General features: G+C 38.9%; 1 pseudogene; it reads left to right on the forward strand.

The window, feature by feature from the left end:
* Positions 1 to 4,049: 4,049 nt before the first annotated feature.
* LOC101714559 (scm-like with four MBT domains protein 1) lies at positions 4,050 to 10,880 on the forward strand (annotated as a pseudogene).
* Positions 10,881 to 12,449: the final 1,569 nt, after the last annotated feature.

The raw sequence follows: 12,449 nt of genomic DNA on the forward strand, positions 1-12,449 counted from the left end.
GTTACACAATATCAATTATACATTTTTTAAATTACAATATCAAGATCTAGGAGACATTACCACAGATTTTACAGAATTTAAAAGGATATAGAAAGCATATTTCAAAAATCTGTTTTGAAATAAATTTGACAACTTCTAAGAAGTAACTTGGAAGACAAATTAATGAAACTAACTCTGGAGGAAATAAAAAATTTGAATAGCACATATTAAAGAAAGTATATTCTTAGCTTGAAAACCTACCTATATGACAACAGCAGGCTCATATACATTTTAATTGATAAACTATATCAAATAATTAAGGCAGAAAAAAAAAGGAACACTTCTCCCCTCATTTTAGGAACTCAATATTATGCTAATCCTAAAACTAGATAAAGATAATAGAAGAAAAAAGTATGAACATAGATAGAAATTTGTTTAACAAAACAAACTATTAGAAGTCAGATCTGGCAGGATGTAGAAAGTGGTTTTCTTCTAGGGATGGCAGTGTTGGTTCAGCATTGGAAGATCCACCCCCAAAAGTCATCATTTTAACAGAGGAAAGGAAAAAGCCATATGATCCTGTCACTAGTTGGAAAAAAATATTGGATTAAATTCTACAACTGTTCATGGTAAAAGCTACCAGGAGACCAGAAATAGAACAGAACCTTCTCAACAGATTAAAGACATGTACTCCATACTTCCAGTGATAATGCCTTACATGAATGGAGAAGATACAATGCTTTCTCCTTAAGGTGGGGAACAAGGAGAGATATGCTTACTCTTTATCTGTCCATTAAACTTTGAAACCTAGGCCCACCAAAGTAGTCTGGCAATAAAATGACACAAGTAGGATAGGATTGGCAAGGTATAAGCAAAATCTTTATATGTAGATGAAATGATCATCTACAGAGAAAATAGTAAGAAATCTCTAGGAGCCCCTAGAGCTTGTGTTTGAATTTAGCAGGATTAGAAAACACAAGGTACATATAAAAATTCAGTCGTGTATATACTTGCTATAAATGAAGAATTGGATATTGAAATTTAAAAGTTATGTAGGAGTACAAAGGACCTAGAAAAGTTAAAAACGAAAAACAGTGTTGGAAGACATTTAGTACCTAATTTTAAGACTTCTACTAAAGCTACAGTAATCAAAGCAGTGTTGGTGTAAGAAAAGATATATAGATCATTGGAATAAAACAGAGAATCTAGAAATAGAACCACACATATATGGTCCAGTGAGTTTTGAAAGATTATTTAACATTAGCATTTTATAGAATATAAACTCAATTCTAGAGCCGAGGAAGAGATAGTGTTTTCAGCAAATGGCACTAGAACACTTGGTATCCATATATAAAAAATTAACCTCAACACTTTATTTCCATACATGAAAATAACTTGAAGGGATTTATGAACCTAAATATGAAAGCCTAAAAGTATAAAACTTTAAGAAGAAATTATAAGGGAAAATATTTTTGAATTCAGGGTAGGCAAGAACTACCTAGGATACAAAAAACATGATGTATAAAAGAAAAAAATTGATAAGTGAGATTCTATCAAAAGTTAGAACTTTAAATGACATCATTACAATGAAAAGTAGTCCTTAAACAGACCGTATTTACAATGCATATAACCTATGACCAGATTATATAAAGAATTCTTACAGCTCATTAAGACACAACCTAATTAAAAAGTAGACATAAGAAGAAGATAAATAGCCAGTACAGCAACAGGAAATGTGTGCAACTCCAGAATCAGAAAAATACTAATCAGCACAATAAAAAGATTGAATTATACATTCATTAGGGAGATGAAGTTAAAAGTTTTAAGAGCCTTGTCATGACTTTTTCTTTTTGTGAGATTCTCCCCTTTTGGGTTTAATTTGTCACGCCCAGTGGATTCATTCTGCTGGGTTTCCTGGGGTTGTGATCCTCATTGTCTTTTCCTAGGGTATTGTCTAAAATTTTTTGGAATGCTGGTTTGATATTCATGAAGTTTCTGAGGTGCTCTTTATTATGAAAATATCTTATTTCTCCATCAATTTTGAATGATAGTTTTGCAAGGTACATCAATCTGGGTTGGAGGCTGTTTTCCTTTAGGGCTTGAAATACAGCACTTCAAGCTCTTCTTGCCTTGAGGGTTTGCATTGAGAAGTCTGCTGTGATTCTGATGGGATTTCCTTTGTATGTGATTTGTTTCTTTTCTCTCACTGCTTGCAGAATTTTGTTCTTCTGCTGGTTTTCTGGAATCCTAACTATTATATGCCTATGTGTAGATTTTTTTTTTGATCAAGGCTAGCTGGAGTCCTATATGCCTCACTTATCTGTATGTCAAGTTCTTTTCCCCTCCTTGGGAAGTTTTCTGCCATCACTTCTGTGAGCAGTTTTTTTTTTTTATGTTAGCTGCACTCTCTCCTGTTTCTTCATTGACTACAATCAGTCTTATGTTATTCTTCTTTGCATTGTCTAGCAGCTGCTGGATTGATTTCTCATGTTCCTTTACAATTTTAAAGCAATTTTTCTTTTCCTGGTAACTAATTGCAATCTTTTCTTCTATATCTGAAATTCTATCCTTACATTGGTTCAATCTGCTGCACAGAGTTTTGATGGCGTTTTTAATCTCCTGGAAATCTGTTTGCATCTGTTTTATGGTTTCCATTTGTTTCCTGTGTTGGGATTCCATCATGTTCCTCAGATCCTCTATTTTTTTTATCTGTGTCCTCTCTAGATTTATTAATCATGTCTTGCACCATGGGCAAAACCTTTGCTGTTATCTGAATAATTATTTCTGATTTTATTTTTCCCAGATCCTCTTTTGTTGCCAGTTCAGAGAGTTCAGGTGTTTGAGTATCAAATTGTTCCATCTCATTTCCCTTTAAGGTTGCTGTAGGTGATCCAGAAGTCTGTTTTTGAGACTTGTGTACATTTCCTTTCATTTCCAAGGGTTTGGGGCGGGTGCTTCTGGCGCCCATGTGGCTCACCTTCTCTGCCCTAGGAGCTTGGGATGGCAGTGGGGGAGCTTCCTTCTGGGTGCTGGGACTGGCTCACCTTCTCTGCCCCAGCCAACATCATACTAAATGGTCAAAAACTAAAAACTCTCATGCTAAAATCAGGAACAAGACAAGGATGCCCACTCTCACCACTCCTGTTCAATATAGTTCTAGAAACATTAGCCACAGCAATTAGAAAAGAGAAAGAAATAAAGGAATAAAGATAGGAAAAGTAGAAGTTAAACTCTCGTTATTTGCTGATGATACGATACTTTATATAAAAGACCCAAAAAACTCTACCAAAAGAATTCTATACTTAATGGACAGATTCAGACATATTCAGCTACTGCTGGATATAAGGTCAACACTCAAAATATGATAGCCTTCTTATACACAAATAGCAGACTCACTGAGAGAGAATTTCAGGAAACAATTCATTTTACAATAGCATCCAAAAAAATGAAATATCTAGGAATCAGTCTAACAAAGGAAGCAAAAGACCTCTACAGTGAAAACTACAGCACCCTGAAAAAAGAGATCTAGGAGGACATAAGAAAATGGAGGGAGCGCCTCTGCTGACGCTGGACCCCGGGTGGAGGGGGGCGGGGAGAGATGCCGGCTGCCCGGCTCTGCGGAGCCCAGCAGGAAGGAGGGCGTGAGCGGAAAAAGCTCCCACGTGGGCAAGTGCAAAGAAGGAAAGAAAGAAAACGAACGAGAGAGGAGGAAAGTGAGAGAGAAGAAAAGCAAGCGACTGAGGGAGCGCACACACAAAAACTCCCAGCAGATAGAGTGAGAGAGCCCTATGTGGATCCCAGCACTGCAGAGACTGAGGCAGGAGGATCACCGGAAGCTTGAGCCAGCCAGGCCAGCCATACATAGGTCTTGCTCTACAGCCCAGGCTGGCCTTGAACTAGCTGGAATCCTCCTGCCTCAGCCTCCTGAGTTCTGGAATTGCAGTAGTTTCTTTTGGACCCTTGGATGCCCATTGGACAGACACTTGAAATCTTCAAGTCATCTTCAGATCATAGCTGGACCGTCAGGCCTTTCTTTTGTGTGGGGAGGAGATAGCCCATGTGCTGTAGAGATGAACAGGGAACAGTAGCTTGGTCCAGATGCTAGATCTAGTATGGAAGAAATGGAATTAACCTATGAAGATTATCTAGAAGAGACAGGGTCCACAGCAGTTCTCTAAGGGTCATTTAAACATGTGGACACACATTTGCAAAATGGATTTGCTCCTGGTATGAACCTGGAGGTGGCTGTGAGAACAAATCCTGAAAACTACTGGGTTGCCACCATTATTATTACCTGTCAGCAGTTGCTCCTCCTCCACTATGATGGCTATGGGGAGGATCAGAGAGCAGACTTCTGGTGTGACATTTGAAAGGCTGAGCTCTACCCCATTGGATGGTGTGAGCAGAATAAGAAGACCCTTGAAGACCCAGAAGCCATCAGAAATATTGTCTGATTGGGATGCCTTTCTGTGGGAGGCCCTGACTGGTGCATGTAGTCCTCCTGTTCCACTTCTAGAGGGCCTCTGCCATGGAAGGAATCCTTTAGATCTCATTGCTCCAGGCTTCAGGCTAGAATACTAAGCTTTTCGGGACTCTCTAAGTACTTGGATTGTTACTGTAGTAGAAAACATCGGGGGATGGCTGAAGCTGCATTATGAAGGACTTGAAAGTCCTGACAATTTCGAACATCAGTTGTATTACTTGGATCCATTTCTTCATCGCTTTGGTTGGGCTGCTCAACAGGGATATGAACTTCAGCCCCCAGTAGCCATCAGAGATTTGAAAAATGAAACTGAGTGGCAGGAGATTTTGGCCAAAGTCAAAGAGGAGGAAGAAGAGCCATTACCATCTTATTTATTTAAGGACAAACAGGTTATTGGCATTCATACATTCTCTGTAAATATGAAATTGGAAGCTGTGTACCCATGGTCACCTTTTGAGATCTCTCCTGCTATGGTTTTTAAGGTTTTTGATGAGAAGTACTTTCTGGCGGAGATGGACAACTTGCATCCAGAGGGTCATGAACAGCAATCATTTGTGTGCCATGCTAACAGTCCTGGCATCTTTCCTGTGCAGTGGACTCTAAAGAATGGTATACATGTCAGCCCACCACCAGGCTACCCAGGCCAGGACTTCGACTGGGCTGACTACCTCAAACAGTGTGGTGCTGAAGCTGCTCCCCAGTGGTGCTTTCCCCCATCAGTTTCTGAGCATGAGTTTAAGGGGAATATGAAGCTTGAGGCAGTGAACCCTCTTTTCCCTGAAGAAGTGTGCATCACCACCATTACTGCAGTCAGAGACCCCTACCTGTGGCTCCAGCTGGAGGGATCTAAGAAGCCTGTACCTGAATGTATTTTGAGGTGAAATCCATGGATATATTTCCTTTGGGCTGGTGTGAGACCAATGGCCACCCCCTAAGCACTCCTCTCCAGGCACAAGTCCATAAACAGAGGAAAATTGCTGTGGTTCAACCAGAAAAACAAATACCATCCTCAAGACCTGTTCATGAGGGCCTAAGGAGTCAAGAGCTGAACACTGCAGACTCAGCTACAGGGTTTTTTTGGGTTTTTTTATTAAATTCTTTTACTGGTACATTGTAGGTATACAACACAATTACATTTCTCATTGGGAATTGTACCTTTATAGAATGCATCTTGGTTCTTATTTTTTCCCCATTCCTAGCCCTCCCTTCACCCCCTCCACCCTTCCCTATTTACAAAGACTTTATTTCCATTTTTTCCATTTCTCATCATCTTTCCTTTCCTTTCTTTCCTTTCCCCTGACCCTCCCACTATCCCTACCCCTTTGGACCTTTTCTTCCTATTTTACATTATCGATTATTCATTCTAATCACTGGAACATTTTAGGTATACAATATAATGACATTCATCATTGGAAATTTGCACCTTTACATAGTCTCTCTTGGTTCTTATTTTTCACCCTTGCCCAGCCCTCCCTTCAACCCCTCCAGTCCTCCCTATTTACAAAGATTTTGTTCCTATTCTTCCATTTTCTCATATTAATCCCATTCCCTTCTATCCTTTCCCCTAGCCCTCCCACTTCCTTCCCCTTTGCCCCTTTTCTTCCTATTTCACATTACCTATTATACATTTAGTCCTTTAGTCCTTATTTACACTTTCAGTTTCTTACACCAGAGAAACTATTCAGTATTTACACATGTGTGTCCTATTTATTTCACTTAAGAGTATCCCCTCAATGTGCATCCACTTAGCTATAAATGTCTCTAATTTCTCAGTTTTTATGGCTGAGTAGTACTCCATTTTATTAAAAAACCACATTTTCTTGATCCAGTCTCCAGTTGATGGGCATTTGAGCTGTTTCCAAGTTTTAGCTATTACAAACTGTGCTGCTATGAACATGGATGCACATATATCACTGTGGTATGATTCTTTTAATTCTTTGGGGAAGATCCACAGCAGTGGAATAGTGGGGTCAAATGGGACTTCCAGTCCTAGTTCTTTGAGGTATTTCCATACTGATTTCCACAGTGCTTGCACCAGTGTACACTTCCACCAGCAGTGGAGCAGGGTTCCTCTTTCCCCACAGCCCTACAAGCATTTCTTATTGGTTGATTTCATGATAGCAGCCATTCTTACTGGAGTGAAATGGAATCTCAGCATTGTTTTCATTTGTATCTCTTGAATGACCAGTGATGTTGAACATTTTTTCATGTATTTATTTGTTATTTCTACTTCTTTGTCTGAGAAATGTCTGTTCATTTCAGATGCCCATTTTCGGATTGGGTCTTTAAATTTGGGAGGTCTAATTTTTTTAAGTTCTTTATAGATTCGAGATAGTAGACCTTTGTCTGAGGAAGAGCAGGTAAGATGTTTTCCCACATTGTGGGTTGTCTCTTCACACTGCTGGTGGTTTCTCTTGCTGTGCAGAAGCCTTTTAATAGAAGAGATCCCACTTGTTGATTGTTTGTGCTGGTTCATGGGCAACTGAGATTTTGTTCATAAAATCATTTCCTACACCGATGTCTTTAAGGGTTCTACCTAACCTCTGTTCCAACTGGTTCAGAGTTTCTTTAATATTTAAATCTTTAATCTATTTTGATTTTAGTTAATGCATGGTGAGAGACACAGGTCTAGTTTTATTCTTTGGCAAGTTGAAGCCCAATTTTTCCAGCACCATTTATTAAAGAGGCTATCTTTCCTCCAGTGAGTATGTTTGGCCCCTTTGTCAAAGGTGAGATGGCTGAGTGTGTCTGGTGTTGTTTCTGCATCTTCTAATCTTTTCCACTGGTCCTCAAGTCTGTTTCTTTGCCAGTACCATGCTGTTTTTATCATGGTAGCTTTGTAGTACAGTTGCAGGTTGGGGATTGTGATACCCCCTGCCATGTCTTTGTTACCTACAATTGCTTTTGCTATTCTGGGTCTCTTCTTGTTCCAAATGAATTTTTGGATTGTTTTCTCAAGGTCTATGAAGTATGCTTCTGGGATCTCATTTGGAATTGCATTATATCTATATAGCAGTTTTGGAAATATGGCCATTTTCACTATATTAATCCTTCCTACGCAGGAGCAGGGGATGTCTGTCCATTTTCTGATATCATCTTCAATCTCTCTTTTCAGAGTGCCATAGTTTTCAGAGAAGAGGTCTTTGATTTCCTTCATTAGGATGATTCCTAGGTATTTCAGGTTTTTGGATGCTATTATGAAAGGAATTATTTGCCCTATTTCTCTCTCAGTGAGTCTGTCATTGGTGTAGAGGAAAGCTATTGATTTTTGTGTGTTGACCTTGTAACCAGCTACTTGACTGAATTTGGTTATTAAGTCTAGAAGACTATTGGTGGAGTTCTTGGGGTCTTCTATATAGAGTATCATGTCATCTGCAACTAATGACAATTTGACTTCTTCATTACCTATCTTTCTTCCTTTTATTTCTTTCTGTTTTCTAATGGCAGTGGCTAATGTTTCCAGAAGTCTATTTAACAAGAGTGGTGATAGTGAACATCCTCGTCTTGTTCCTGATTTGAGTGTGAAGGATTTCAGTTTTTGACCATTTAGAATGATATTCGCTGTTGGTTTTTCATAGATGGCTTCTATGAGTTTGAGGTAGAGACCATCTATTCCAATTTTTTGTAGGGTTTTTATCATGAATGCATGTTGGATTTTGGCAAATGCTTTTTCTGTGTCTATAGAGATAATCATATGGTTTTTGTCCTTGGCTCTATTGATATAGTGTATTACATTGATTGATTTTCATATATTGAACCATCCCTGCATCCCTGGGATGAATCCCACTTGATCAGGATGTATGATCTTCTTGATGATCTTCTGCATTCTGTTTGCCAGTATCTTGTTAAGGATTTTTGCATCTGTGTTCATTAGTGAGATTGGCCTATAGTTCTCTTTTTCAGTTGGGTCTTTCTCTGCTTTTGGGATCAAGGTGATGCTTGCTTTCAGGAATGAATTTGGGAGAATTGCTTCTTCAATTTCACTGAAGAGTTTCAACAGTGGTGACAGCAGTTCCTCTCTAAATGTCTTGTAGAATTCAGCAGTGAAGCCATCAGGGCCCAGGCTTTTCTTAGGTGATAAGTTTTTAATTACATATTCAATTTCATTGGTTGATATTGGGTTGTTCAGAATTTTTAGGTCTTCTTCGTTCACCTTTGGTAATTCATATGTATCTAGGAATCTGTCTATTTCTTCTGTGTTGTCCATCTTACTGGAGTGTAGGTTCTGGAAGTAGGTATTGATGATCTTCAGATTTCTGCTGGGTCTGTTGTAATTTCATCCTTTTCATTCCTAATTGCATGGATTTGGGCCTTTTCTTTCCTTTTTCTGACAAGGAGGGCTAAATGTTTGTCAATTTTGTTGATTCTTTCAAAGAACCAACTCTTGGCTTCATTGATTTTTTTGTATCGTTCTCTTAGTCTCCATTGCATTGATTTCTCCTCTGATCTTTATAATTTCCTCCCTTGTATGAGCTTTGGGGTTGTCCTGCTCTTCTTTTTCTAGAAGCTTGAGGTGCAGCATCAGGTTGTTTAATTGGGCTTGTTCTGTTTTCCTAATATGCACATTCACTGCTATGAATTTCCCTTGTAAGACTGCTTTCATTGTTTCCCATAGATTTGATATGTTGTATTGTCATTGTCATTTAATTGAAGGAACTGTCTGATTTCTTCTTTAATTTCCTCTGTGGCCCATTGGTTCTTCAGAGGTGTGTTGTTCAATTTCCACATGTTTATGAAATTTTTTGTTTCTTTTTCTATGGATCTCCAATTTCATCCCACTATGGTCTGATAATATACAGGGGATAACTTCAATTCCTTTGCACTTACTTAAACATGTTTTATATGTGAGTATGTGGTCTATTTTTGAGAATGACCCATGTGCAGCTGAGAAGAATGTGTATTCTGCTTATGTGGGGTGGAAGACTCTGTAAACATCTGTTAAGTTCATTTGTTCAAGAGTTTGATTGAAACTCAGTTACAGTTAATGGAAAGTATCGTTGTCCTAAGATATATTTCAACCACCTTTGCTTCTCAGGGCCATATCTTAACAAAGGAAGAATTGCTGAGCTCCCACAATGTGTAGGACCTGGGAACTGTGTTCTGGTCCTCAGAGAGGTCCTCAGTTTACTTATTAATGCAGCCTATAAGCCTAGTCATGTTCTTCACAAGCTCCAGCTGGACAAAGACTCTGTGTGCCATAGTTGTGGGGAAGTTCTAAAAGCCAAATATAAAGGAAAGAGTTATTGGGCTACTGATGAAATAATGAAAACAGCAGATTGGGTGACTGAATTCTGCCAGCAAACCTGTATCCAACTGGAATGCTGTCCTAACCTCTTTGGTCCACAGGTGGTTCTGGATACATGTTCTGAGAACTCCTCTGTACTTACAAAGACCAAATACAATGCTAGAGAGGATTTGGAATATTCCCAACAAAAAAGAAATGCACAGTATTATGGAAAGAAGAAAAATAAAAGAATTGGGAGGCCACCTGGTGGGCACAGTAACTTAGCTTGTGCCCTGAAAAAAGCCAGTAAGAGAAGAAAAAGGCAGAAAAATGTTTTTGTTCATAAGAAGAAAGGCTCCTCTGCATCTGTTGACAATATCCCAGTGGGCTCACCCAAGGGAAGTGGGGATGAAGATGAAGATGATGTAGATGAAGGGTATGATGATTCCCTAAGTGAAGGCAGTACATCAGAGCAGCAGGATGAGTTACAGGAAGAGTCAGAAATGTCAGAAAAAAAGTCATGCTCCTCCTCTCCCACCCAAAGTGAGATGTCCAGCTCACTGCTCCCAGACTGACAAAGGAGAAAGAGAGAGCGTCATACTTTCTCATTTTCTGATGATGAAAATAAACCTCCTTCATGAAAGGAAACAAGGATTGAAGTTGCTGAAAGACTTCATCTGGATATTAACCCCCTGAAGTGGAGTGTGGCAGATGTTGTGCAGTTCATCAGATCCACCGACTGTGCTCCATTAGCAAGAATATTCCTAGTGAGAAAAAGTCCAAAGGGGTAGGGGTAATGGGAGGGGTAGGGGAAAGGAAAGAAGGGAAAGGAAAAATGATAAGAAATGGAAAAAATGGAAATAAAATCTTTGTAAATAGGGAAGGGTGGAGGGTGTGAAGGGAGGTCTAGGAATGGGGCAAAAAATAAGAACCAAGATGCATTATATAAAGGTACAATTCCCAATGAGAAATGTAATTGTGTTGTATACCTACAATGTACCAATAAAATAATTTAATACAAAAGAAAAAAAAAAGAAAAAGAATATTCCTAGACCAGGAAATCAATGGGCAGGCCCTGTTGCTCCTCACCCTTCCCACCATTCAAGAGTGCATGGACTTAAAATTGGCCCCTGCCATCAAGCTTTACCATCACATAGGATCAAGTTTGCTTTTTATGAGCAGTTTGCCAACTGAGAAGAACAACCAAAGTGAGTTGGACCTTTGAAGCACAAATGCAGCAAATCCTTCACCCTATTCTAGAAATGGAGCTGGATAGTCCTGGGGCTATGGGCCCTGTGGGTGTTGGCTTGCACTCTTTGCACTTTCAGAGAAGGAGGGCCCACACTGAGGAAGCAAAATGACACAAAAGTGGCTCTCCTGCCAGTGGAAATGTGGACATCTCATGTTCAGCACATTGCAGTTTTTAGGAAATAAAGATTGTGAAGAAAAATCTCACATAAAGAGTAAACATTTCCAGTGGTGTGGACTGAAAACAAAGAATAATCTAGGTGACTGGATGACACCTTTTCAGTTTTCCTTTCATCCTGTTCTTTTAACTGTAGATTGAATGAACTTTGTTGTCTGCTTTTTCTTTTTTTGGAAAGAGAGTACATAGCTTTAAGTCAGCACTGATTTGTGACTGTGCCTGTCATGTCAGTGCTTCATTGTCATTGTGTTTTTAAGATTTTTAAAATTAAAACAGTTCATTTTGGGGATAATTATGTGGCTCCAAGGTTTTGAATGTATAGTCATACTTTGATCCATTTTAAAATCTATTCTTAAGAGTTTCTTTGTTTACTGCCTCTGTTGATAATTGAGCTTACAGCCATGAATGAGGTTTTTTGTATGATGCCATTTTTAAGCTAGTGAACACTAGAACTATGACAGAAGTTGGAGGGGAGATAAACAGTTTGCTATCTTAAGAACATTATGTGGCACTTCAACCAGTTCCTCAACAGACTTGACCTAAGAACTCTGCTGTCATTGTTCTCCACTTTGACCCAGCTCCAGGGTTAAGTAGCCTCATGAAGATTGTTGGTATTTCAGTTTGATTACTCTGTCCCTGTTAGTCCTCAGAGGACTTAAGTAGCTTTTATTTTGTGTTTACTTTTTCTCTAGAGTTGTTTGTCTACCTCTGTTTCATTTTTGGAGTCCTTCTGGTGAAAATCAGTCGGTATTCCTTTGACCCAATATAAAGAAAGGCCATTTCTCTGTAATCCCAGCAACTCAGGAGGCTGAGGCAGGAGGATTGTCATAAGTTCAAGGCCAGCCTGGGCTACGTAGCCAGACCCTGTCTTCAAAAAAAAGAAAAGAAAACCCATTTCTCCTGATTTCTAGGTGAGCTGCAAAGAGTATGTGGTTTGAAAGTAACACAGCATAGAGTTTCTTCAGCAGTTTTCTCATTAGCAGGCTAAAGATTGAGAAGTGGTTAAGGAGTCTACAGACCCCTTTACGTAGCTACTTTTATGCATTTCTTCAGTTAAACCTTTAAATTGAATATAATCTGTAGACTGAGGTCCCACTTGATAACTCTGTACTTTTTGGTGTTTCTTTTAACTTAGCTCAAGTTGACATGAAAATTCAGGCAAATTTTCACATAGGATTTTATTGCCAGCTATTAGAAAATAATAGCACTTGCTACTGTTCTAGCCAAGAATGAGGAAAGACATATACACATTGTGTCCTTTATATGGTTTACTTTGTTGTTTATTTATTTGTTTATTTTTGCATTATCCTAGTCACCTACAAATTTATAACCTAATC

This window comes from Heterocephalus glaber, unplaced genomic scaffold (assembly GCF_053883595.1).
Source record: "Heterocephalus glaber isolate CG9 unplaced genomic scaffold, H.glaber_assembly_v1.0 deba00000470, whole genome shotgun sequence".
Taxonomy (NCBI): domain Eukaryota; kingdom Metazoa; phylum Chordata; class Mammalia; order Rodentia; family Bathyergidae; genus Heterocephalus; species Heterocephalus glaber.